Source organism: Amblyomma mixtum, chromosome 7, assembly GCF_055824585.1.
Source record: "Amblyomma mixtum isolate Tamu chromosome 7, ASM5582458v1, whole genome shotgun sequence".
NCBI classification, from domain to species: domain Eukaryota; kingdom Metazoa; phylum Arthropoda; class Arachnida; order Ixodida; family Ixodidae; genus Amblyomma; species Amblyomma mixtum.
The window spans coordinates 22,690,527-22,716,308 of record NC_143018.1 but is presented as its reverse complement, the minus strand read 5'-3'; the positions used below and the strand labels follow the sequence as shown (position 1 = coordinate 22,716,308).

Sequence of the window (25,782 nt, the reverse complement as noted above, 5' to 3'; positions counted from 1 at the left end):
GTGCGTACGGCGCCCAGGGCACTATACGAAGCAACGACACAACCGAGCGCGTATAATGCGCGCCCGGAAAAGCGACAGCCACGCTAAACGCGCATCTTCGAGTTAACTCTCCGCACAACCTTGTCGTAACACTGAGGAACGCGTTCGTCTCGGATGGAGTCGCATGCAGGCGAGGTCTCCGCATTCCGACGCAGCAAGAAAAAGGCGGGAGCGGCACAACCACGGACCGCTGCGCAGGGACGCGTCACTGGAAAGACGCCTAGCTTTGGCCGCTCGCCGCCCTCCTGTCGCTTTGCTTGTTAGTTGCTTCGGTTGTCGTGCTCCCAGTAGTTGCGGTTGTTATTACTGCTGTTGCTTGGTTTCTGTTAGGTGTCTCGTGCTTTCGACAGCGCCCTCTGCGCATGGCAGGAGACACGTATTACGTCCCCTCCGTTTCTTCCTACTTTTATTCGCCACCCCCAGCAATCCGCCGCCTCCTCCGTGAAGTGTCTCGCGTACGTGTGTCCCCGTTCTCGCGTGATGTGATTGCACTCACAGAATAGTGCCGCAACAACCAACCCAGTCGCCCCTGGCCCTTAAGAAGAGAAAGAAGAAGGTGGAAAGAAAGAAGGCAGGGCGAGATGTGTGGAACCGAGAGAAGGCTGTGTGGATGCGGATTTAACTGGTCGGCTGCCGCTTTCGTCGTACAGCAACCGAGTGTTGTCAGGGTAGGCGAGAGGTTTGACACGTCCATTGTCCGCGTCTTGCGCGGCAAGCAGAGCCCAGAAACGCGGGCCGTTTCCTGGGACCAGCATTCGATTCCAATTGTAGGCGCCTCCGACAAGCCTAGACGACTTCCAAAACTTCGCAGCGTACGACAAGTATACAGCCGAGGGGGAGTAAGTTCAAAGACTGACAGGGTTTTGATTCAAAACAGCTGCAAGTTGAATCGCTCCACCGACTGTTTCGCACTCGGCGCTCGGTTTTGTTTCTTATTAAGTTTGGGTGGGGTGCATCCCGATTCTCTCAGAATTAATCGCAAATTCGCATCGCCTGCGGCGACGACCAAACAAAACGGCGATCTTTCGGAGCAGTGTTGCCGGTAGCGCCATCCCGCGCTCACCAATGGAACGAGCCCTCTACTTTCGCGGCTGTGAAGTAAGTTTGCACTTTTGGCTTGAACGTGCTTCATCGACTACTTTATCCATATCTGGCACAAAAAAAAAAAAGAACGTTGTACGCAACCGCCCCTCCATTCTGTGCTTCTCAGCAACCTACACTCTAGGTTCTCCATGATGAGGAGCGAAGTTTCAACGCAGCCGCCCCACCCCCAACCTCCTCTCACCTAAGCCCCTATGGTCAAAACGGAGTGCAAAGATGGGGAATGATCATAAAACATTTATTTCAATGTGATGTAATTACAAAATATCATTGCGCAGTAGTTTTCACTTTCATGTGTAACATCGGCGGAGGACGACACACCCTGCGCTGCTGAGGCATCAATGTAACAACGCGCTTCAGAAGGAATTTACAAACACTCTAAACCGCAGAATATATACGCATCTGTCTTTTATTAACTGCAGAAAAGAACCTGAAAAGATTGCCTCAGTGAACTGGCAAGTAAACAGTTTTTAGAACGCAACATCATGGGTTTTCGGCCGCCAGTATCGTCAAAAAACCCACATGCCCACAACACTGCACTATAAATAACGATGGAACAGGTTTGGTTCCATGGTTTATGGGGGTTTAACGTCCCAAAGTGACTCAGGCTATGAGGGACGCCGTAGTGGAGGGCTCCGGAAATTTCGACCACCTGGGGTACTTTAACGTGCAGTGACATCGCACAGTAAGTACACGGGCCTCTAGAATATCGCCTCCATCGAAATTCTACCCCCTCGGCCGCGATCGAACCCGCGTCTTTCCGGTCAGCAGCCGAGCGCCATAACCACTGAGCCACCGCGGCGGCGGAATAGGCCCGAGAGAGTGAAGGTATGGGGCAGACTTGGCACCCCTTTGATGATTAGGGGAAGAGAGGAGGGGAGGGGGGGGGGGGGGGGGCGACCGCGCCCCCTGCACTCCTCGTGCGCACACGGTAGCATGACTGTAGAGCGCTTTTCGCGTGGGATGGCGCCACCAGCAATATTGCTTTCTGTTCGTCGTCGCCGCAAACAATTGGGATTTACGCTCTAAGAAAAAACGGATGAAAATGGGTAGGGAGGTTAGTCCTTTTGGGGAATAACTGACCTGCCACTGGTATTCGTCCTTTTGGGGACTAACTTCAAAGGGATGAACAGTTAGTCCACTCCATAAAGGACTAAGAGTTTATCTATGCAGATCAACTCGGACCGAATCTGGCATGTTCCCGACCCACACGAGGTATATAAAGCAAAACTGGCCGCCAGATTCCACCTCTGTGGGAAATATGAGCCCGAACAGCCGAGCGGTTATGCCGAAAGTATGTACAGGGTCCGTCAAAAGTTCCAAGGCCACAGGGTTTGCTTTTGAGCAGCATAGTCGGGCTGTTGAGATACCCTCGAAGCTCAAAATATCTGTGGAGAATATAAGAAGGATTGTTCTACCATCTGAGAACCTCGATAGCTCTATCGAAATCTTAAGTGCCAGGATATACCGATGAAAAGCGAACAATGTGGCCTGGGAACTTTTGACGGTGTACATTTTCTCTGAGTGACGCCGTCTGAACCCACTGTAGTCGTGCGAGCAATGCCAATGGTGTCACCATGCGGACATTCTTGGAAACAGCATCAGTGCTGAATGGTGTCCACTCAGAGTTCACTGGAAAATTGCGCCGCGGTTTCAATGTTGCCGTCTACATGGTAGCACTTTATGGGCTTGACGGAGCCTATTCTAGGCGCTGCAACTGTTCAGGAGGCGCGCTATACAGCCTAACGAGACATGCAAATGGTCCTGGAAGGTATATTATTACCTTCTGTGGTGCGCTGTCAACGGCCACCCCTAACACTGCCTTTCAAAAGACAGCTTAGATTCAAGCAACACTGGGACTTCTGAGCGCAGATTAAGCCTGCAGCTTTATTCAGGCGCCTTTACCGCCGACCTGAGAGCCTTTATTATGATTGCTGTATTTCACAGAAAAGTAAAAAAAAAACAGTTTTCCTAATTAACTTTTCAGTCCCGGCGATGCAAGAAAAAACAGAAGAGAATAAATGGTCCCATTCATGAGAGACCTCGCGCACCCGGAGGGCAGAAGCGACTGTCGGTAATCAGTGTGGGCGGAGCCTAATGGTAGCGACCGTGCGGTGGGTTGTGAAACGGCCACGAATGTGTAATCTTCTCCCTGCTGCCGTCACCGGTGACACAAAAAAAGGCGAGCATACGATTGCGGTACAAAGTGCAAGCGACGATGGCTCACCGCGACACGACGCACAATGTACGGCCATGTCCCGTCATTGCCAAAAGCAACTACGCTCCATCTCACAAGTCGTTTGCAGCGCTGTAACGGCTACGGCGATCTCAGCCAGTCACAACGGAGTGCGCTGAAAAACGCGTCCCTCACCATCGCGACTGGTGGCTCCATCTCTTGGAAGGAAGGAGCACCAGTGCCCAGCTGCTGCGCGCGGCAGGCTCGGCTGGCTCGGCGGACGCCGTTGTTTACGGATAGAGGCGCACGGCTACGCATGAGACCTTCGCAGCGCTGCGCTCGTGCGAACTTTCTCTGCTAATTTAACCAGTAAATGAAACGCTCGCAGTACTTTCAAAGCAGCATCAAGAACTACCTTTGCAATTACTGCAGTATTTGTTCGAAAAATAGCCTCAACACTGCTAAAATGTTTGAGGGACTATTGTTGTCTTCCTTGGCCTTGATTGGACGAAAGAACTCTGCCTTTCACAGTGTTTGTTTTGATTTTTGTTGTTGTTTTTTTATAACGGGTTTGTTTCTCACCCTTACAGTGGTACCCTTACGGCTTTCCTGAAGGTCAAAAGTTGAGGGCAAGGGTTCTCCGAACCTTACAGAGATTTAGAGGTTGGGGGTGGGGAGGGGGGAGGGGGGATGACAAAATTGCTCCACTAGCTATACGAATGAGGAACAAAGCATGCAGCCTGGTTACTTTTGGCAAAGATTGTACGTCACTCCGTAGGCTCAGCTATCACTGCGCTTACCGGCTTATACATTGGTACACGCGACTGGACCGTGTCCTTATCCGGCAAACGCGACACTTCAGCAAAAATTTCGAGGACCCTTTGGCAACTAAAATGTTGAGAGGCGAAAGCCGAGGACACCATGTCGTGACGACTTCCGGTGGATGTGACGTCACATCGTTCCGTGGCTATATTGATACCCAAATTACACATCTTTCGAGGATCTTAAGTGTTAATTACGCTTAATTACACGTTTGTACACCTAGTTTGACACAAATCCGACGTTTTTCCGACCATTCTGTGACAATTTTCACTATGCCGTGCCGACTTCCGGTGGACATGACGTCACACCGTTCTCGTGGCTATATCGACGTCCGCGCTATTTCGACGCAATTTCGATATTTTTGCCTATGATTAATTAACTAATTAACCTACAGTCATCAAACCTGGCTTCTAGGTTCATTTTTTCCTCCCCTATCTGAAGCAACCGTTGGTTTTCTTCTATTCTTTTTTTAGTTCCAGAGTTAAACGCGCGTGGCACGCTTTGTTAACGGACGGACGACAGTATGAGCTATTAAAGGCTTTCGCCTTAATAACAGATGGAGCGGCAGACAACGCGGGACAACTCCCAGACCTCCTTCCATCCCCTATTGGCACCCGCTCTGAAGGAGTAACAGCCCCATAGACTCTTCAGTTATGAGTGCTACTTGGCTTTGTATGAGGCCCACGCAGGCTACATGAAAACCGCACGTGGCCCATAGTCTCCCAAGACCGGCAAGACCGGCAATGGGAAATTTAGCCAAAATATTGGAGAACGGGATCGCAGGCTCACAGAAATCATAAATGGTTTAGCACCGTAAGAACCTCTTTCTCCGCTATACACTTGTGCTGTCCAGGTCAAGCTCGTATAATTTCCATCCCCTACGGAAACCCTCAGAATGGCGGAGTTAGAGCGAACACACTTTACCGAGGCTGCCAAAAGAAAACAAAAATAGCAGATCCCCCGTGCATTTTAACAGACTTTAAAGCGTATAGTTCTAAGTACTTCTTACGCTCAGGAACACATATCTGAGCAAAGAGGGGGCTGTAGTTTTCCTCTGTGCTGGGGAAATTTCATAGTTTTCTCCACATTGGACATTCCCCAGCACGCGTCCAAAAGTTCGAAACGCTCTAAAAGATGTGCCAGTCATGTTAAGGAACCAAGATTACGACATCCTAAGCGTTTGAAACAAATCGGTGGCATAGTTTTCACTGAATTTATCAGGAGCATTTACAGACTAAATGGTCCAGGCTCATGGGTATCACAAGACCACAAGGGCGAATCCTCATAGCGAGCATTGGCCACAAGGCGACCATGTGATCCTGGAGAGGTTACGTCATTGTTTTTCTCGGTAGGCAGGCAAGAATGACATGGCAACCGTAAGCTCATAAAAATTGCAGATTCCCGGTCCACCACATTATCACGTCACGTGGTAGCACGTAGCCAAAGTATACAGAAGGCACCTCTACCGAAATCCAATAGCGGAAAGCACGCAGGAACAGCTTGGGTGAGAACATACCTTAGTCCAAGTTTGCCGGCACGATAGCGAACTTGGCGGCGCCCGCCGACTCCCCTTTTATGCCGATGCTCGCGCCATCTATGCGCCCAGTCATAGAAAAGAGAGCGGTTTGAAAGAATATTTGTTTGCGAACACGTCTAAATAGCAGCGCAGAAAACCCAAGGACGGAGTAGACATGCACTACAACTAAATTCCGAGTCCAGCTCCCATCCAGAACACCTTCCAATACCTGACTCTCCCTGTCAGGGCTCAGCCTGTAGTCTTACGAACTCGTTCATACTAGTTTTATCGGCCTCCGAAAGCGAGACCCGTATCTTTCCAGGGAGGGTAACTCATTCATAAATCCGACCGAAAGCTCGGCGACAGGAAACGAAGCAACAAAGCTCGTAATTAAGTCGTCGCAACGAGAGTTTTACCTTCACGTGTTGATCGACGACAGCGGCGAGCCAGCGTTGAAGTCTTCCTGTACACGTGCGTGCTCGTCTGGGGAACCCTCGTGAAGCTATCTGACGACAAACCACAATAGAAACTTTTAGAATAGGGTGACCCTATCGGTTAGGGGCATAGGGGAATATTTGACGACAAACTACAATGACGATGCCCACGAAACACAGAACGTCTTAGAAACGTCCTGAAAGAGCTCGAAATGGCTTCACATGTCTTGCGCTAGATTCAGACGGCTCATATACGTCGACGGCAAGACGACTTTTTCGAAACTTCTTTAAGACGCCCGCAGTAAGACGTTTCTTCACCAAGGCTTTTGAAACGTCTAACTCAAGAATATGTTAAGAAGACGGGCCTATACGTTCAGGCGACTGGCAGAAAGCTGCCACCATGGGTACACTTTGATATAGATCACGATATGATATAGATCACGGCAAGCGTTTTCAACCTTCACGCTTTATTCCAACCGATGAATCATGCAAGTACGGCACATAAACTGTTAGATGACTGTGCACTACACCGCTACTTGCATTTAACGTTTTGAAGAGCAGGCGCACCGGTGCAAAGATATGTACAGGTGCGGCCAGAATAATACGGAGCACGCGAAAGGCGGCCAAGCTAGCAGAAACTGCATCTAAGCGCCACCTATCGGCACAACAAAGACACCCCTGGCTATCGGCGCGCAGCGAGAGTGCCTGCCGCCGAGCCCCCCTCTTTGCTGCAACCCTGCCGCTATCTCTGCAAAGCGGTGGCCGCGCGGACTGAAGGGCCGAGATAACACGTAATGCCAAAACGGCCGTCTTGGGGCCCGTTTACAGCGCGCGCCGCTCCTCGATGCGAGACGGGGCAACGAAGCGCATGGCGCTGTCAGCAGAGTATCAGTCGATCACAGAGCAAGGGATTGCATGCTATATGCTGTGATGTTGATAGGCCTGCGGAAAAAGTGGGTCCGTGCTACCGGCGCCATCTCGCCGCGACCAAATTAAGATAGTTCCTGTCGCCACTGCTAGGCAGCGCGCATAAGCACGTTTCCGCTGCTCCGCGACCCTTCCTGTGCTCCGTATTATTCTGGCCGCACCTGTACCGGTGTGCACATATGTTTCGGCAAAGAACTCACGAGCGCTGACTTTAGTTCCTAGAAGCAAGGGTGCTCGCCATTGCCGCGGACCTGCTCAGACTTCTACTTGAAGCCCTCGCTCTACTAACATGAGCGCAAATACAGCGCGATTACGCTGGTGTGGTAATTTGTTTGATGCTTCAGTTATTTCTCTAATCGCATTTTATTCGATACATCACTTTAGCGGCAAACCTGCAGTCCCCATGCTGGAAAGCATTGGGCAACACCAGCACCTGAAATCGTCGCCATCATCGTTTCCTATATCCAGCTCCAAGCCACGCGAACGGCGTTGGGACGAAAACCCGCCGCGGTGGCTCAGTAGTTAAGGCGCACGTCTACCGAGCCGGAGTACCCAGGTTCGAATCCGACCGAGGCAGACCGAGGCGGCCGCGTTTCGACGGAGGCGGAACGCAAAAGGCACCCGTGTGCTGTGCGATGTCAGTGCACGTACACGTAAAAGATCCCCGGGTGGTCGAAATTATTCCGGAGACCTCCACTACGGCACCCCTTTCTCTCTTTCTTCTTTTACTCCTATACCTTCCTCCCTCCCTTACGGCGCGGTTCAGGTGTCCACCGAGATATGTGAGACAGATACTGCGCCATTTCCTTTCCTCAAAAACCAATTTACCAATTTACCGCTTCGCCAACTTTGTATACGAACACACAATACACGTGGGGAAGTCGCAGACAAGCTGTGCTTTGACGCTAGACAGCCAGAGAACCAGTACGAAACGCGAGATTGCGGTGGGAAGCGGACGCCTATATAAGGTAAGGGACGCCCAGGACGACGGCAGTGCTTTGACTGTCGGAGGTGCGCTGACGTCAAAGGCGCGGAAAACACGACGCCACGTCCCGAGCGTGCTCCCTCCCCGCATAAGCAAAGGCGTCAGGTGCAGCCAGTGCGTCACTGTATGCACGTACCTGACCCCTCAGAGGTCAGCCCCGAAGGCCCCATCATCGATGTTGTTGCGTTAAGCGCAGCGTCGTTAGTACGCCTGTGTCACGCGTTGAGTTGCTGCGTCATTCGTACGAAAGATAACAAGCCCGTACCAGGCCACGAGGTGCGGTGTGTAAGCCAGCAAGAAGGCCTCATCAATACGGGATGTTCAAAGTTACGCAAGTGCGCTTTCCCGCATAACAATGTTGCCCAAGACAAGACGGCTGACCATGTGTTTCCAGCTGAAACAAAGCAAGAAAGACTAGTTTTCTGTTTGATTCGTTCAAAACACATTTTTCACATTCTCTACACACCCTTACCACCTGTTCTTTAGTCCTTGCAGTTTTTTTATAGAGAAGTCGGCCATCTTGTCTTTGGCAACATTATTATGCGGGAAAGCACACTTGCAGAATTTTGAATATCCCCTATTGCGTGCCCTTTTCTATCCGATCGATTTCGCAGAAAAGCAAAAAAAAAAAGGACAGGTGACAATCCGAAGTGTTCAGGTGACGTCACGGGCGCCATTTTGTGGCACACAGCCCGTGGTTACTGTGTGACGAGAGGTTGAGCGATTGCTGTTTGTGATGGTGATCATAATAGTATACTGGTCCAGTGTTTATGACAATCCCCCAAGGTGGAGGGATTTGTAACACAGATGTCCAGCTTTGCTTTGCAGCCGTATGGCTGCGCTCGGTGGACGCCGAGAAACGTGGAGGCTAACGAAAAGGGTTCAGCTTAAGCTAAGGACAGTGCAGCGAGTTATGGAAAGAAAAATGATGGGTGTGACGCTAAGAGACCGGAAGCGGGCAGAGTGGGTGAGGGAACAAACGCGGGTTATTGACATCCTAGTCGAAATCAAGAGGAAGGAATGGGCTTGGGCAGGGCATGTAATGAAAAGGCAAGATAACCGCTGGTCTTTAAGGGTAACGCAGTGGATTCCAAGAGAAGGCAAGCGTGGCAGTGGGCGGATGACATAAAGAAGTTTGCGGGGATACGGTGGCCGCAACTGGCGATAGGACAGGGTTAATTGGAAAGACATGGGAGAGGCCTTTGCCCTGCAGTGGACGTAGTCAGGCTGATGACGATGATGATTAATGATTACTCCCTTATTATAGTAGTAGTGTTTAGTAATCCTTACCTGTCCTCTCCCCTGGCAGTGTTCAGATATCTCAGCATGGCACGTTTCTACAAAGCGATGCAGTGACGTCACTGCGTGCTGACCAATCAGCGTGGCGCTTTGTTACGCCGCGGAACCGAGAAACGTGCCGTTAACAGCTGTCGCTGTAAATACGCAAATAAATATAGGTTTAACGTAGGGGGTGTGGGGGGGGGGGGGGGGGGGGGGGGGGCGGGGTCGCGGGTGGGTTTACCCATTGGAGATACACCCTACCCCCGGCTGTGTGAATCCGCATTCATTCACAGCAAAATACGCTCAAAGACAAAAAGGATAAGGGAAACGCGGGGGCGCTGCAAGCCAACCACCAGGAAGGAGGAGGAAGAGGTTACGAGAGGCGTATATGAGTGGTAACCCCCTCGCAGAAATTCGCCCACTCGACTACTTGGTACATCCACGAGATGCATGCCGGATAAATAAATAAAAATCTAACTTGTCTGAACTGACAACAGCACGGAGGGCAACTTCACTGCCCCAACTTACCAATCATGTTTCCAGTTGCTAGAACGTTGTGCTTTTATTTTTTTCGCAACATTTAAAGAATCTCTCAAAGGAGCAAAAAACAACAAAGGTAGTTGAAGGCAAGAGTGAAATGAAAGGTCACGTACCTTAGGTGTCACATATTCGACTTAAAATTATGTAAACTACGCACCCCTTCCACCCCACTGTGATTGTGCAGACTAGAGGCCGCTTCCAGTAGTCGGTCGAACGCCAACGTTCCGCTTTGAGAACGGAAGCACATGGATATGCAGCACTGTTAACATAGAGTTTCTTATTATTACCTAGAGGGAAAGCTGGCGGCCCGTCTATGGGAGTTTGGATGGAGGCCCCTCGAGACCACTTCAGCCACCATGGGCGCTCAAAGCATCATGGTGCGGTGAGCTACCGACTGCAGAACTTCGACTTTTGGCTAAAAAATAATGCAAAAATAAACGCTATTCGATAATCAAGAATGTCCTAACGTTCAATATCCTGTCTGTAAATTGCAACAAACGAGCAGAAAAGCATTTAAGTGCAAAGTTCGCCCAAAATAAGGGATGGCTAGCTCTCCTATTGGTCAGGTAATCAACACTATAAAAACTAATATTTCGTAATTAACAGGCGCACTTTGAAAAGTAAATATGTTTTCAAAAAATATGTTGTTGCTTAAACACTATAAGACGTTTTTAGTGGCATTTCAGAAAAGTGAAACCTTTTATAGGCGTCGTGTGTCGTCGCGTTTTCACTACTATGGGTTTTGCACACTGCGTTCGCGCGAAAGTCGTCTGCGCACACACGAACAGAGTTTTCAAAATGAAACGCCTTAGTAGTGCCACTCCGTGTTCCCGAAAAATTACGACTGTGCCGCAACAAGTAGCTCACCGCCCCATGATGCTTTGAGCGTCCATAGTGGCTGAAGTGCAGCGCCGCCAGCTTTCGATCCCTCTAGATAATAGTAAGGAACTCTATGACTGTTAACACGAGATAGAGAGCTTTAGCACAGAGGCACTCTATAAGGTTGATGTACGTCGGACGAGCTTATAGCGCATGCGCAAGGACAGGTGCCCGCCCCACATGATCGCTCGGGGAAACCGTTTTCAAACGGCAGTGTGCAACCGTATCTGGGTCTCTGTTCGAGCTGAAACTCTTCAATAACATGTTCGCGCAGTAGTAAAGCAACTGCGAATATTAAGCAAAGCGGAAAGTTGGGCAAGTTGTATAACGTTCATGATGTAAAAATAGCGCACAGGGAATACAAGGGACGGAAAGTAAACGACGCAGACAAGCGCTAACTCGCAACTGAGGTTTATTGCTGACGCGCGCAATATAAGGTCTTTCGACTTGGTCTTTCGAGGAGGGACTGTGTGTGGTTGTTTTTGTTTTATGTGTTTTTTTTTAAAGTGACTACCTTATATTGCGCGCGTCAGCAATAAACCTCAGTTGCGAGTTAGCGCTTGTCTGCGTCGTTTACTTTCCGTCCCTTGTGTTCCCTGTGCGCTATTTTTACATCATCAACTGCGAACAGCCTTAAACGTAACACTATTCGGCGTTAATTGCAACAGCAAAAAGAGAAGGCAACAATTACAGCGCAGCAATTAAACGGGCAATTACCAACGTGCAGTGATGAGGCCCACAGTCCTCATTGACCAAAAGCGAACAGAAAGTGCCGTTACAGGTGACCGGTGCTTGCCTTGCTTTTTTTTTAGTTTTGGTGATTACGACATCTTGAACGTGGTGCCAGGTGGTGACTCCATGCAGTGATGAGGTGCTCGACAGCGACCTTATGAGTGAACCACTGATATGCCCGCCAATGTGTATGATGACGAACTTCCAGAACGTGGTGGCAGAGGTGAGAACGAGGTGACTCTGGGTGACCACAGTACTATACCCTCACATAAAAGAGAAAAAAATTCTTCGAGGGTGCACTCGGGTGCTTGACCGCGGTCCCGCAACCCGACGTTTTCTTCGGGTGCGAATAATAGTGCGGGCAACCGGATGAATAAGGTCCGAATTATCGTGCGGGCATTCTGAACAATGCGGTGCGAATAATCGTGCAGTAACTCTGAAGAACGCGGTGAGCTCAGCTGCACCTTGTTGCCAGTATTACACGTCGAGCAAGAAACTTGAAAATGGACAGTACAAGGGTAGGGACGTGACGATACAAGAGTGTTTCCTCGTGCATGAATGTGTCTTTTTTTGTATTTTTTTGCCGTGCGAAGCATACGTACGCGGTCGTTTCTAGGCGTCCATTCACTCCCTGAAGAGGAAGCCGTGCGAGTGTTCGTGTTTGTGTTCGATCCGCTTAGGTCTGACATGGCTTGTCCCACGGGTGGACACTTTTCCTGGTCGTCGTCCTACGGGCAGACAGGGAATGAATTACAGAACATTGCGTCCATAGTTGAGCGTTGCATGAGTGAAATAATAACATTGTCATAACGCAATAAGGAAATTTACAAAAAGTTGAGCAGATCATAACAATATTTGCTGAAATTAAACATACATTTTGAAGGGCCGCCTGTGATGTTTCTACTGAGAGCCAATACGAGAGTTTCCCAATTATGAAGTTGGCTTCTCTGTCACGCTCTTCACCCAAATAATGGCAGAACAGGCAGTTTTCCTAGCAGGAAATATCACAGCAGCTCGTGCATATTTTGACGTGGTTTCAATATTACCGTGTCGACACAGCCCACGTCGAAAAGAATCACGAAGCTGTGCTTATATATTTCCTATTTTGGACTACTGCCTATTCCGCCATCATTTCGGCAGTTTGTCACGCGGAGAAGCCAATTATGAACTGGGAAACTCTCCTATTCTTCATATCGTTTTTTTTTTTAAGCGCTCTGTAGACAGTCCACAGACAGTGAAGAGGAAACTGTGTACAGAAACTCTTGTAAGAAATGGTGCATGCGGCTAGAAACGTAGCAGGTGGCATATAGAGATATTTTATTACGATAATAAAATCGGCGGAACAGATGCTTCAGGAGGAGAAGCAAAAATAAAAGGAATAAACGTGAACGTAAACTTAGTTTAACTGTCAGTGAAATGTCAACAATATTACAAACAAAACAACGCATTTAACTATACTTCTCAACTCTAGCGAATACAGCACCTCGTAAGGTATTGAAAAGCTGGAAGAACAAATACAACTATTTATGTTTGGTACCTGTACAAAAAAAAAAGAGAACACGCAAAAAGAGTCATTCTATTTAACCTTGCAAGAAAGTAATACGTAATTACACAGCAGTTAGCACCAGTTAAATTTGCTCACTGGCCACAGTGAGCCAACTGCTGAAATAAACACAAGATCTAAGACTCGCGGCAAATGTTTTCTTGAGACGAATGCTAAGGCTGAGGTAACAATTTAAAACCAGGTTTATATCTACTAGCACGCCAATATTACTTTCAAAACAAGATACGTCACTAGCGCTCCTCTAACGAACCGCAGTAGTGTTCCTTTAGCAACCTCAAAGCAAGCGGATAATAGAAGATAGTTTTGTAGTTAATCACGTTCAGATTAAAACATTGTACGCATGTCGCACTGCCACCGCACGGCCTCTTTTACCACTGTAGGTAGTTCAGGGGCTTTCGGTATGGCATGGCTAGCTATGCATATTTAATCTGTCAAATATAAAGAAATATTCTTCATGTTACATAACATGTACGCTATTTCGCCATATTGCAATTACTGATGTCCTTCAATAAGAGAAAAAGAGATCCTACGTTGGACGTGTTTATCCCTTCTGAAGCTCTGAAGAGGATCGTTTCTATTAGTGCAATTTTACGGCAGAAAAGCGCGTAAACCACTTTACCACCGTCGATCATGCATTACGTGCAAGCAAACCGCGTAGCCCTAAGCGCTTAATTTGCAGAGACAAAACGCTGCACAGCACACATTTGCCACACCGAAGAGGTGACGTTGAGGAGACAGAAATTCTCCATAAGTTCGAACGAATACAAGCCGACTTGTTAACGAGTCAACGCAGTCTACAGTTTTCACTCGCGATTTCACATTCTGTAAACTTTTGTCCATAGTAGTACGTCACATTGCCACTAGGCAAAAAAAGTAGTCACAGACCTCCAACACTCTGCATAGTGCAGAGCTTTAGCGAAATACCGCATTGATTGTAAAACATTTTATTCGCCGGGAAGAGCTTGGCAAGAGGTCGCGTACTGTAAAGAAATTTCACAATTCGAATTCGACCGCCCATTTCTCTGCACCAGAAGTTTCCAATGTGATCACTAAGTGGCGCCACCAGGCTGCGCCTTTGGCGCCATCTCAAGGCGGCAACAACAAACCAATTTTTTTTTTCGAAGTTTTTTTTTTTTTCGTTCTGTTTCTCGTTCCGTCCTCCCGTGTCCTTGCTGCCGCATAACGGAATGCGACAATAAGCCCGACGCGCGCACTCTGAAGCGTACAATGAACATAATATTTCTAAAAAAACAAACCGGCCTGACGCGACTGCATCGCAGCGCTTATTAAATAAGCACGCATTTGCCCGAAGCGAAGCGAGATTGCTTGGAACAAGAACAACACTTTCGCGTCTCTTTTGCAATCTCGTTGCAGGCATGGCAGCCGCCCTGCAACGTGCTCATGCAAGACCGGGGTGCCCAGTAATTGGATGAAACTCCACTCTGCTGCCATCGGGGTCACCAGTGCCGCCGCCTGCCGGAAGGAAGCGAGATCGTCATCCACGGCCCCCCGAAGCGGGACGACAGCGATGACGGATGACGTCATCTGCAGCGTTGGCGTCGTTGCAGCGCGCGGTAAAACGACGACCGAAAAACCGGGCTTTTCCTGATGACCCGTCCGCCGCGCTGCTGCTCGCCGGCTATAATTATACGACTATGCAGCGTTGAGGACGCTGGAGTTCGGTGCCGTTATTACAAAAAAGCACTTCGCCTATCCTCCAGTATGGGTTCCGTCTTGTCCTTATATAAAAAAAGATCACCGTTTCCCGACAACACATACCGTGCAGTGTGTCGGCTGTCTTCCCATATTGCTAGGATTTCCTTTTGTTATTACAGACAGTCTACTGATAGACGGATTCATTTGAAACGAGAATCAAGAATACACTGAGCGCGACATAGTGCATTGCCATAAAGATTTCCGAATGCTTAGCGAGTTGCAGGGGAAGCATATCTCGTTTTGTCATTTCGCTGTCTATGCGCTTTTTAGAAAGGACCCACGATAGCCACAAGGCCAGAAAGAAGTCTACAGCTTCTATATAAGCTGCCCATAAAAAGTTTCGATTGATAGTTTAACGAATTGTTGTGTCCCCTTATTGCTTTTGTGTGTGTGCGCCCCCGCATCCTCCTCCTAACGACCACTCGCATCCTCCTCCTAACGACCACTTGCCCTTCGTCGCACGCTGTCGCCAGATGCCCCCCCATGGTGCGCCCCCGCATCCTCCTCCTGTTTTGGGAAGCCACTCCCTCCCGTGGACGCTTCTCCGCTCCCTCCTTTCTTCGGGCGGCCAGTTCGGCTCCTGCCTCGGTCGACGCTGGTCGCACCCTCATCGGCTTTAAATAAACGAAGTCTTAAAGTACCGTGTGCGTCTTTCGCTGCATTCAACACAGCGACCGGACACGACAGTGGCGACGAGAAAGTGGATTCGACCCGCGCTACGCAACGCTATTGACAAGCCATGGCTACGCGAGGGTTTCCCAATCAGATACCAGAGTTCAACGGCTCATCGTGGTCATCGTGGGTTGGACGCCTTCAGTTCTACTTTGAAGCTAACAACATCACAGACCCAGCCTTGAAGAGGGCCAACCTGCTGACGCTGTGCGGGGAGCAGACCTACGATACTGTCTGCGCCCTTATTCAGCCAAGCACACCAGCGGCAGTGTCTTACGACGACATCGTAAAAGCGCTGCAAAAGCACTACGACCCAAGGCCATCCGAGGTCTACAGCCGGGCTCGCTTCCAACGACGAGATCAACTGGAAGGAGAAACTGTGAGCGCCTACGTAGCCGCGCTCAAGAAGCTCGCTGCCGACTGCAATTTTGGAACGCTGTCGACAACAGCTACCGGGCAGGAGGGAGACGCAGCTTCTTCTGCTAACACCACCATGCTTCCCTTGGACGTGATGTTACGCGACAGATTTGTGTGCGGACTGAGTGACGAGTCACTGCAGCAGCGCCTGTTCGCTGAGAAGGACCTCACATTCAGCAAAGCTTACGACATCGCCGTTCGAGCGGAGAGCGCCGGTCACCAGCAGAGAGGGATTCGCCGGAACACCGAGCCGGTACACCAGACAAGCAACCAGGTGCGCAAGCCTTCTGTTGTTGTAAAATCGGTCAAAAAGGCACAACGCTGCTGGCGGTGTGACGACCAACACAACCCCCAGGGATGTCGATTCCAGTCAGCCACGTGTAATTTTTGCCACAAGCGAGGGCATATCGAAAGAGCATGCATTACGAAACGGAGACTTGCCAAGATAAAGTCACCTTCCCAGCCTAATCACAGCGTCAACGCCTCAGAGAATACGCCGCTATCTGATCTCCATGGAACAACATCAGCAACACCATCTGTGTTGTACGACCTGAACACCATGAATCTCGGCACGCGACCGAAGATTTTTACAGAAGTAAGCGTACATCACCAGCTGATTAAGTTCGAGGTGGACTCCGGCGCAGCCTGTACTCTGATCAGTGAGGACACGTTCCGAACTTCATGGCCATCTGACGCACCCGCCCTGCAACAAGACGACACGCACCTGCGAACGTGGTCAGGACAGAATCTGCCACTATTGGGCTCTGCCAACGTGCAGGTTAACTACAACGGCCAGACCCATACGCTACCTCTGCTTGTTGTGAAGGGCACAGGATCAAGCCTTCTAGGGAGAAACTGGTTTTCTCCACTAGGCGTGATGATATGCGGCATACACCAGACGCCGAGCCAGAACATGGTTGAGCAACTGCAAGAGAAATACGAAAGAGTATTCTCGGAAGAGATTCCAGGAAACGAAGGGCCCCCGGTCACACTGGAGTTGTTGGACGCCACGCAACCCAAATTTCTGAAGGCCAGGCCGGTGCCGTTTGCTCTCCGAGATTCAGTTGAAAAAGAGTTGGACAAACTGGAGCAGCAAGGTGTCATCGAGCCGACGCAGCATTCAGAATGGGCCACACCACTTGTCGTAGTTCGCAAGAAGAACGGAACCATACGCCTCTGCGGAGACTACCGGAGCACCGTCAATCTTGTGACTAAAGCGTCCTCTTACCCGCTACCGACACCTGAAGAAGTATTCAGTGTACTACGTGGCGCAAGAGTCTTCAGCACATTGGACCTCACCCAGGCGTATCAGCAGCTGAAGGTGAGCGAGTCAACTGCTGAATTATTGGCAATTAACACACTGAAAGGCTTGTACAAAGTCAAGCGACTGCCTTTTGGCGTAGCTGCAGCCCCGGCCATATTTCAAAAATTCATGGAGACAGTGCTTCAGGGCATCCCAGGAGTTTGTGTCTACCTTGACGATGTCATCATCAGTGGCACTTCCACTGAAGAGCATGCAGTGCGCCTAGAGCTCGTTCTCGAAAGGCTAGCAAACGCTAATTTGTGCATAAGCAAATCGAAGTGCTGTTTTGCGGTGCCAGAGGTGCAATTTCTGGGACACCGAATTGATGCGGAAGGCATTCACCCTACCGAGGACAAAGTGCGAGCGATCACAGAAGCACGAGCTCCAACAAACAAGCAGGAGCTACAGGCTTTTCTCGGACTCTTGACGTTCTACGACCGGTTCTTGGAACAAAGAGCTACCGTGGCCAACGACTTATACCAACTCCTTCGGAAAGATGTGACATGGACATGGTCGCCACGCCATCAGCAGTCATTCGATGCCCTGAAAGACCTGATTCGAAGATGTACAGTCCTCCGCCACTACGACGAAAGGAAGCCTCTGCTTTTGGCTTGCGACGCATCACCGTACGGAGTCGGCGCGGTTCTATCGCAAACTGACGAGCAAGGAAGGGAAGCTCCCATCGCCTTCGCCTCACGTACGTTGTCGCAAGCAGAACGCAACTACGCGCAACTTGACAAAGAAGGGCTAGCCATCGTCTACGCGGCGACACATTTTCACCAGTACATTGCCGGCCGGAAGGTGACCTTTATAACCGATCACCGACCGCTATTGGGCATTCTGGGACCACAAAGGCCTATGCCACCAACTTTGTCTCCGCGAATGACACGTTGGTGCATCAAACTCTCAGCGTACGACTACGCTCTGGTCTACCGCAATGGGAGTAAACATCAAAACGCCGATGCGCTAAGCCGTCTGCCACTAGACGCAACTGTTGACGAACCATTTCCACCAGGAGACGTTCTGATGTTCGAAGCACTGTCAGAACCTCCGCTTACAGCAGGCACAGTTGCAGCATCTACGCAGAAGTGCGCAGCTCTCCGGCTAGTTTACACAGCTGTTCAACAAGGCAACGTGCATAAACTCAAAGGGGACAACTTCGACGCTTACCGCAGGCGAGCTACAGAGTTGAGCACCCATCGCGGCTGCATCATATTTGGGTCCCGAGTTGTGATGCCGAGAGAACTACGCGCACAAGCTATGTCTCTCATCCACGCCGGACATCGGGGCATCGTTGCAATGAAAAAGTGTGCCAGAAGCTACATGTGGTGGCCTGGCATTGACAACGACATCGAAACAGTGGTGCGAGAATGCAAGCCTTGCCAGAGCAGCCGGAGCGCCCCGCCGAAAGCTCCTGTCCCAGAATGGGAAAAGCCAGACACACCATGGCACACACTGCACATTGATTTTGCAGGACCAATTGAGGGCTGCACTTTCCTTGTGGTCGTAGATGCCTACACAAAGTGGCTTGAGATAAGGCAAATGGGACAGACGACTTCGGCAGCAGTCATTGACAACCTCCGATCACTATTTGCAACGTTCGGCCTGCCGCGCAAGGTAGTGTCGGACAACGGAACACCGTTTGTGTCTGCGGAGATCCTCAAGTTTTATCGCGACAACGGGATCTCATCAGTTACATCGGCCCCCTACCACCCAGCGACAAACGGACAAGCCGAGCGCTACGTAGCCGAGCTAAAACGCGCCCTTGAAAGAGATCAGACAGGCTCGCTGCAGCGCCGCCTTGCGCGCTTTCTCTTCAAGCAGCACACGACGGTTCAGAGCACAACAGGCGAGACCCCCTCGAAAATGATGTTCGAGCGTGAAATGCGAACCCAGCTCACAGCCATCCTCCCCGAGCCAAAGGCAGAGACGTTCCGGGAAGAAAAAGCAATTCCGCGCTGCGGCACGCTTACTGAGGGGCAGCGCGTCCTCGCCCGACAGTTTCTGAAAAAGCCACGCTGGGAGGAAGCTACAATTGTCAGACGCATAGGCCTGCGCTCTTGGCTCGTCAACATACATGGCACAGTAGCACGCCGACATCTCAACCAGCTGCGTAGATTTACGACGCCGTCTGAGAGCTGTCCGCCAGCGGAGAGAACACGTGCACCATCTTCCCACATAGCCTGGCACCTCTTCCCGGAAGAAGAGACTTCGCCCAGGACAGACCTAGGAGACACAGCGAACAACAGCCAGCCTACAAGTGTTTCTCCCCCGAGCGCACAAAGCCAGCGCGCCTCCACGCGTGAGCGCCGACCCCCTGCACGATACCAGGCAACTTTCTAAGGGGGAAGGAAGTGTTGTGTCCCCTTATTGCTTTTGTGTGTGTGCGCCCCCGCATCCTCCTCCTAACGACCACTCGCATCCTCCTCCTAACGACCACTTGCCCTTCGTCGCACGCTGTCGCCAGATGCCCCCCCATGGTGCGCCCCCGCATCCTCCTCCTGTTTTGGGAAGCCACTCCCTCCCGTGGACGCTTCTCCGCTCCCTCCTTTCTTCGGGCGGCCAGTTCGGCTCCTGCCTCGGTCGACGCTGGTCGCACCCTCATCGGCTTTAAATAAACGAAGTCTTAAAGTACCGTGTGCGTCTTTCGCTGCATTCAACACAGCGACCGGACACGACACGAATTGAAGAATTAAAGTCGATGGCATCGGTGTAAGCTGATCAAAAAAAAAATTTGCGAAGAAGCCCAGTCACAGGCTACAGGCGCGCCTCGTCAAGGAATACCAATTGCAACTGTAAGAAACCAACTGGAATCAAATGGAAACAAAGTTGAACTGGAACAAACCGCATTCCACTTGGTTCCAAACTGCCTTTTTCTGACTGACAGGCTCTTGGCACGTTGCAACGGCTTCGCGAACAGGCCAGTGGCTTTCGCACTTCTCCGCCAATCACAGTAGCCGACAATGCATTCCAGCCCCAATGCCGTCCAATCAGCGATAAGCGTGCTCGTTGCGAGCGGACAGCTCCGCCAATCAGCACCGCCCCACTACACCACAATTTGGTGACGCCAGCTGCACAACTTCCACGACGCTGCACGGTATTAGTGAGGCAGTAAACAGTAGTGCATAACCGATGCAGCCTATAAAAGCAATTTCGATCGCGTAACCCACTTTCTATGAATAATTCCCACCAAAACGAGACAAAAGAGCGTTCGTGACGTTGAAGCGCGGGTACGTCTTTCGACGACCCCGCTCGGCTACAAGGGAAAAGGGGCGGCCTGTTTTGAGGAGAGCTCCGCGCACAACGCAACCTGCGACCGTTAATCTACACAGGCGTCGTATATTATAAGACCGCTATACGTCGGTGGAATAAATAAAGGGTATATATCATTAGTCTGATACGATCCAGCGACCTCGGCGGTTCACGTCAATAAAGACACGCGCTGGAAAGCCAGGAAGAAAGAATCGGTTGTGATCTCTGAACTATGCAGGCTGAAGGGGACAGGGCGCGCATATTTACCGGTGTTTGGTCGCTGAACGCTACACAGGCTACCTTCAGCGCCAGTACTATGCACTAGAAAGGCAGGTACGATTACCCTGGCGCAACAATAGCCGCCAGACAACGTACCGCTGCTCGACCGAACGTCATCATTGCGGCAATCGTGACAGGCAACGTACGACTACTGTGAATGTGTCGGCCACAGACGCGCCGCCCTAATGCCGCTAAACAGCTTCTAAGGATCGTGTCCGCGATTCTCCGTCAACAGCAGAAGCTTCCACTGCGGTACTGACTGAGAGAGAGATTGCGAAGCCCAATATAATGGAAATGCCCTTCATACTTCAAACAAAAACATAGATTTCGGCAAATGCTACAACACAACACAAAATCGGGAAGGGAGCTTCAGTCCACTATCCAACGTTTAGACAATGACTTTTCGTCTGCGTGACGACGAAAGCATAGGCCCGCTTGTCAAAACACTGGCTTGCGGAATCAGGCTCCCATCCGGTACCCCGTTGTTCAATTTGAGTTTTGTTGCCAAGAAAACCACTTTCGAAACCCTTCTCTCATTCACAGTTCGCTCTTTTAATCGCAAGTGAGTTCGCGAGCCTTCCTATTCCCGCATGTGTACTTTAACAAAGAACGCGAAAATTACGCACGTATACCTTAAAAAAGAACACGAAAATTACGATGTATGTAAAGTGGAATTACAAAAATGATGGAATTTTTTTTCAAATTAACCGCATGTAAGCAGTGCCCCATTTTTATCTCACCTCATCCGTCGGTGTTTTGGTTATTCAGTGTTTGACTGTCCTCTGTCCAGCCGTCTTTTGTACATTTGTTTTTCTTTCCGACGGTACATTGGTCAAAGAAGTCAAAAGTTCCGAACCAACTGACCGCCTCGTTCGAATTAACCGAAACATCGTATTAACAGATAACTTGCCGCCGTGGCGGCACAAAGGCTATAAGGCAACAGTCTACGGGTCACGGGGTCGTGGGTTCAGTCCCAGTTGCCAAGACCGCACCTCAGTGGAAGCGAAATAAAAAGAGTCCCATGTACTGAGACGAATTCGGCCCACGGTTAAGAACTCAAAAATGATCGCATCTGATTGGGCGCCCTCAAGTATGGGGTTCCTCGCAGACCGCAGTGTAGCTTACAGCACTCTGAAATACGTCCGTTAACTATTAAAACAAGCAATGCGAACCAAACATTAGCCAACTATCCGAGGCAAAATTTTCAACCCATTAGCCGTATTATTAAAATTTTTTTACAATAACGAGACGACTAAATCTTGAAAGCTGGCACGCCAAAGCTTTAAAAAGAAACCCGCGCCCAGCGCTCACGGCACCGTCCAACGTAGTGCGTGTTCGACGTACTTAAAGGGTCAGTCTACTGAATTTTATCGACCATATTTTCTTTGCGGCAACCGATAGCTCTTTACTCAAATTACCGTTTAGCCAGCTGTGGTGCCAAGGAGTGCGGTAGAACATTTTAAAATAGAATTTATTAATGTGGGAACACATCTGTATGAGATGGTAGTCTTATCTGGCAACCATCTGAATTTCCGCCGCGCGGCGACAAACATGGCGGCGCCCGTCGAAGCCGGACCTCTCGCTTCGGACTGAATTCTCGTTGTTGCTGCCTTTTTCAGTGCGTTCACTGGCCATAAATGGGGCGCCTGTCTTTCGCTTCGTCTCATCTCGCCTATAAGAAAACATATAAGAGATAAATTTGCTTTATTTTAATAATTAGAGTGACGATTCTGCCGCTGCTAGGCTTAAGTGGAGAGTCGGTTTGTTTACAGCAATGGTTCCCGTCCTGACGACCAGATGGCGCCACTATAGGCTGAGTTTATTTTTGCGTCTCTGCTAGCATACGCTGAAGTAAAAGTGGGAATGTGCCTGCGTTTTGCGTACGTGTAACTATAAATATTCATGTGATTTACAGAAAAAGCGAGCGGTACGCCTTCTACAGTTTACTAGAACAAAACGTACGTTTCTCTGACATTGGGGCATTCAAATGGTACGTAGTATATTCACTTATGCTTCTACAAAAAAAGACTACCACTTTCTTGAACAAAATGAACGTTTGGGGTCGCCACCATGCTTTTTTACGCGACTTTTAACGCCGAAATAAAATATAAATTCCTGCCTAAACCGGGCGCAGACCCCTCGCTATTGATGTTATAGGGTGCCAACTACCAGAATATGCCATTATTTATACACTCATCTCGGTGAGTAGACTGACCCTTTAAACGAACATCCGGGGCTGTCTTCGCCACAACAGGTTTATCTCTCTTTGGGTTTCCTCTTTTCATTTCTTTTTTTTTTTTTTTTTCACTTACAGACCCTCCGTTTCTTCACCGGCACCCTTCGCGTACGGTATTATATACTACCTCTTTCGGGTCCGTAAAGGATGCAGCTGTGGTCACAGACGCACAGACTGAGCACAAACGCGTTGGCACAACGGAGCGACCGTCAGCGCGAACACGTGAACAGGCTGAAGGGGAGAGGGGGTGGTCTCTTGTGCCACCAAGGCACGACCGTACAGACGCGGGCACAGCGCCAGAGGGTCTCTCGTGCGGACGTGCGAGCGGTGGGGACAGCGAGCTATTAGGGGGAGCAAGACAATTGATCACAATGAAGGAGCTAGGTCGTTTCTGTGCCAGCCCTTTTCGATGCGACGAGTTGAAGGAAGAGCGTCGCAGCTTTTTTTGTTTTTTTTTTGTTTGCTTAGATATGTCTCACATACCCTCACGTACTCATGACCGCTATGTGCCAGCATGATTGCGAGAGCAGCGTGAGGTTGCAGGCTCGAATCCCGGCAGCGGAGGTCGCATTTCGACGAGAACGAAATTCTGCTGTGCGATGTCAGTGCAAGAACCCGAGATGGTTGCACTCAATCCGGATCCCTCCACTATACGGCGCCTCTTTATATATCTTCTCTGCCGCCTTGGTGGCTCAGTGGCTATGGTGCTCGCGTGCTGATCCGAAAGACGCGGTTTCGATCGCGGCCGCGGCGGTCGAATTTCAACGGAGGCTAAATTCTAGAGGCCCGTGTACTGTGCGATGCCAGCGCACGTTAATGAACCTCAGTAGGTCGAAATTTCCGGAGCCCTCAACTGCGGCGTACCCCCATAGCCTGAGTCGCTTTGGGACGTTAGACCCCATAAAACAACCAACCAACTTTCATGCCTTCTTTCGCTACATCATCCATACACTCGCTCACGGCACGGTTCACGCCGTCTACTGAGATGTCGGACAGTTCCTGCGTATTTCCTCACGAAACCTACGCATTTGCATATGAGTCGGAGAGGAAGGGTGTTAACTGTGACTACTTGGACTTTACCTACGAGCTCAATTCGAAAGCGAAAGGACGTCTTACCGCTACCATCCATACTAATCGATCTGTCAGGATGATGCCGACCATCTTCATGTCTTTACGTTACAACGAATACGCCTCAACAACGAAGTCCCGATATCCAATGAAAGGTGCGCAACAGTGTTTGGGTTTCAAAGCGAGGAGGAACAAAGAAGCGACAGCACGTAACACTCTCTCCCTCCTTAAAATGTGTAACTGCGCCTCACCCGATAACACGTCGACGCCGAGAGTATATGTATACGTATACAAACGCAGAACACGTACGCTCGCGCTTAGCGCTTAACGAGCGTGCACACAGCGTCCGGTTCGCCTTTGCTGCCGCTTGCGATGTACTACGTACAGGGAAAGAAGGTTCTTTCTAAAGAGAGAGAGAGGAGGAGGGGAAGGGTACATAAATGCGCATCTTCAATGCCATTTTCCAATGGGCCACCAACCAACCACTCGGCTATAAAAAAAAAACGCCGGCGTCGCTCGAAATGTTCGGCGCCGAGTCCCGTGACAAGCCTACGCCATAAAGATAAGCCTCTCGCGACAAACGAGAAGAACGTACGAGAGAGGCTCGCTTGAGAATGAAGGGAAGGGATCGAATTCGGAAACGAGGAAAGAAAGGCTTAGCGGCGAATTCGTTTTCGAAAGAAAGTAAAGATGGCAACTGCAAGCAAAGAAAAGAAAATATCAGGAGTCAGCCGTTCTTCTGGCCGCTATTGGTGCCGGGCACGAAAAAGCCGTTGCTACTATCATCAGCCTTGATTCCGGCCCAAGATTGAGAGACGCCCCTCGCCGAGAGGTCGCGTATGTGCGCTTACCGCGGACATTCGAGTACAAATATATATAAAAAAGCGACGGTGCTGCCCTATCCAAACGGGCAAGCAGCCGAGCCACGGTGGAGGGAAGAAGAACGGCTTGATATATGGCTCTTCCCTGGCTACGCGCGTGTCTGTATAATACGCACTTGCAGGAGAGACTGTAGACAGGCGTTCGAAACTTATAAGGGACCCCACATGGATACATACCGCGTTGACACCCATACAATAAGCGTCTCCGCCCACGCTGGCTCTCTCGTGAAAATACGGTACACCGTATTTTTCAATTAAAGGTGTTAAATGGAGTGGTAGGGACACTGAGTTTTCCAGTTCTGTTTATTTTCTCATTCCTTGGCGGTGACGCTGCATGGCGCACAAAGAACGACAGAATGTGTGTGCGTGTTCCAGTGTGGCAGCGCTGCTTATACACCGAGAGTTACGGTTTCCGCGCACTCGTGACGTCAGAGCAGGAATGCATTCGCCGCTCCGTCGCCTGTTACGAATCGCAGAAGCACCGCAAGTCAGGTGTGCGCACTGAACAGTGACGTATTCGCTGCTCCCTCGCCTGCTGTGAATCGCAGAAGCTCCACTAGTCACGTGAGCTACCGGCAGACGGCGGAGAAGCGAAAGCGTCACTGTTCTCTGAGCACACGTGACTTACGTGGCAATTTTGTGTGTCTGACGTCACTGCCCACTGAACGACAAGTTTGTGCATCGGGTGGTCTTGGTGCAGACTGCGCACGTAAAAATCAATAATTTTAATTTGAACTTTATTGGTTGTGTCCCGACGTGGAACGCTCTGGGCGTATTCGAAGCGTCTGACCTGCTTCATCTTTCGCGAAAGCACCTCCACCTACACGCAAAGTTAATTTTGACGTGCAAGTATTAGAATGCACGTTATCAGCTTGAGCACTTATTTTGCACATCCTCCTTTGATATTTTTTTTTCGGGGTGAAACAGTGCAACTAACTGAAAGCTAAGCTGTGAGATTACGC

At 50.0% G+C, this 25,782-nt stretch overlaps 1 protein-coding gene across 2 annotated transcripts in view; it reads right to left on the bottom strand.

Annotated features, from left to right (window-relative positions):
• LOC149335264 (adenosylhomocysteinase-like 1) overlaps nt 1-25,782 on the bottom strand; it is a 266,601-nt gene that overhangs the window by 232,636 nt on the left and 8,183 nt on the right. Inside the window, exon 2 of one of the 2 annotated variants that reach the window (XM_089551926.1) lies at nt 12,035-12,160. The exons of the other annotated variant lie outside the window; for it this stretch is intronic. The gene's annotated coding sequence lies outside the window, so the exon portion shown is untranslated. The remainder of the gene's footprint in view (nt 1-12,034; nt 12,161-25,782) is intronic. 2 annotated transcript variants of the gene reach the window in all.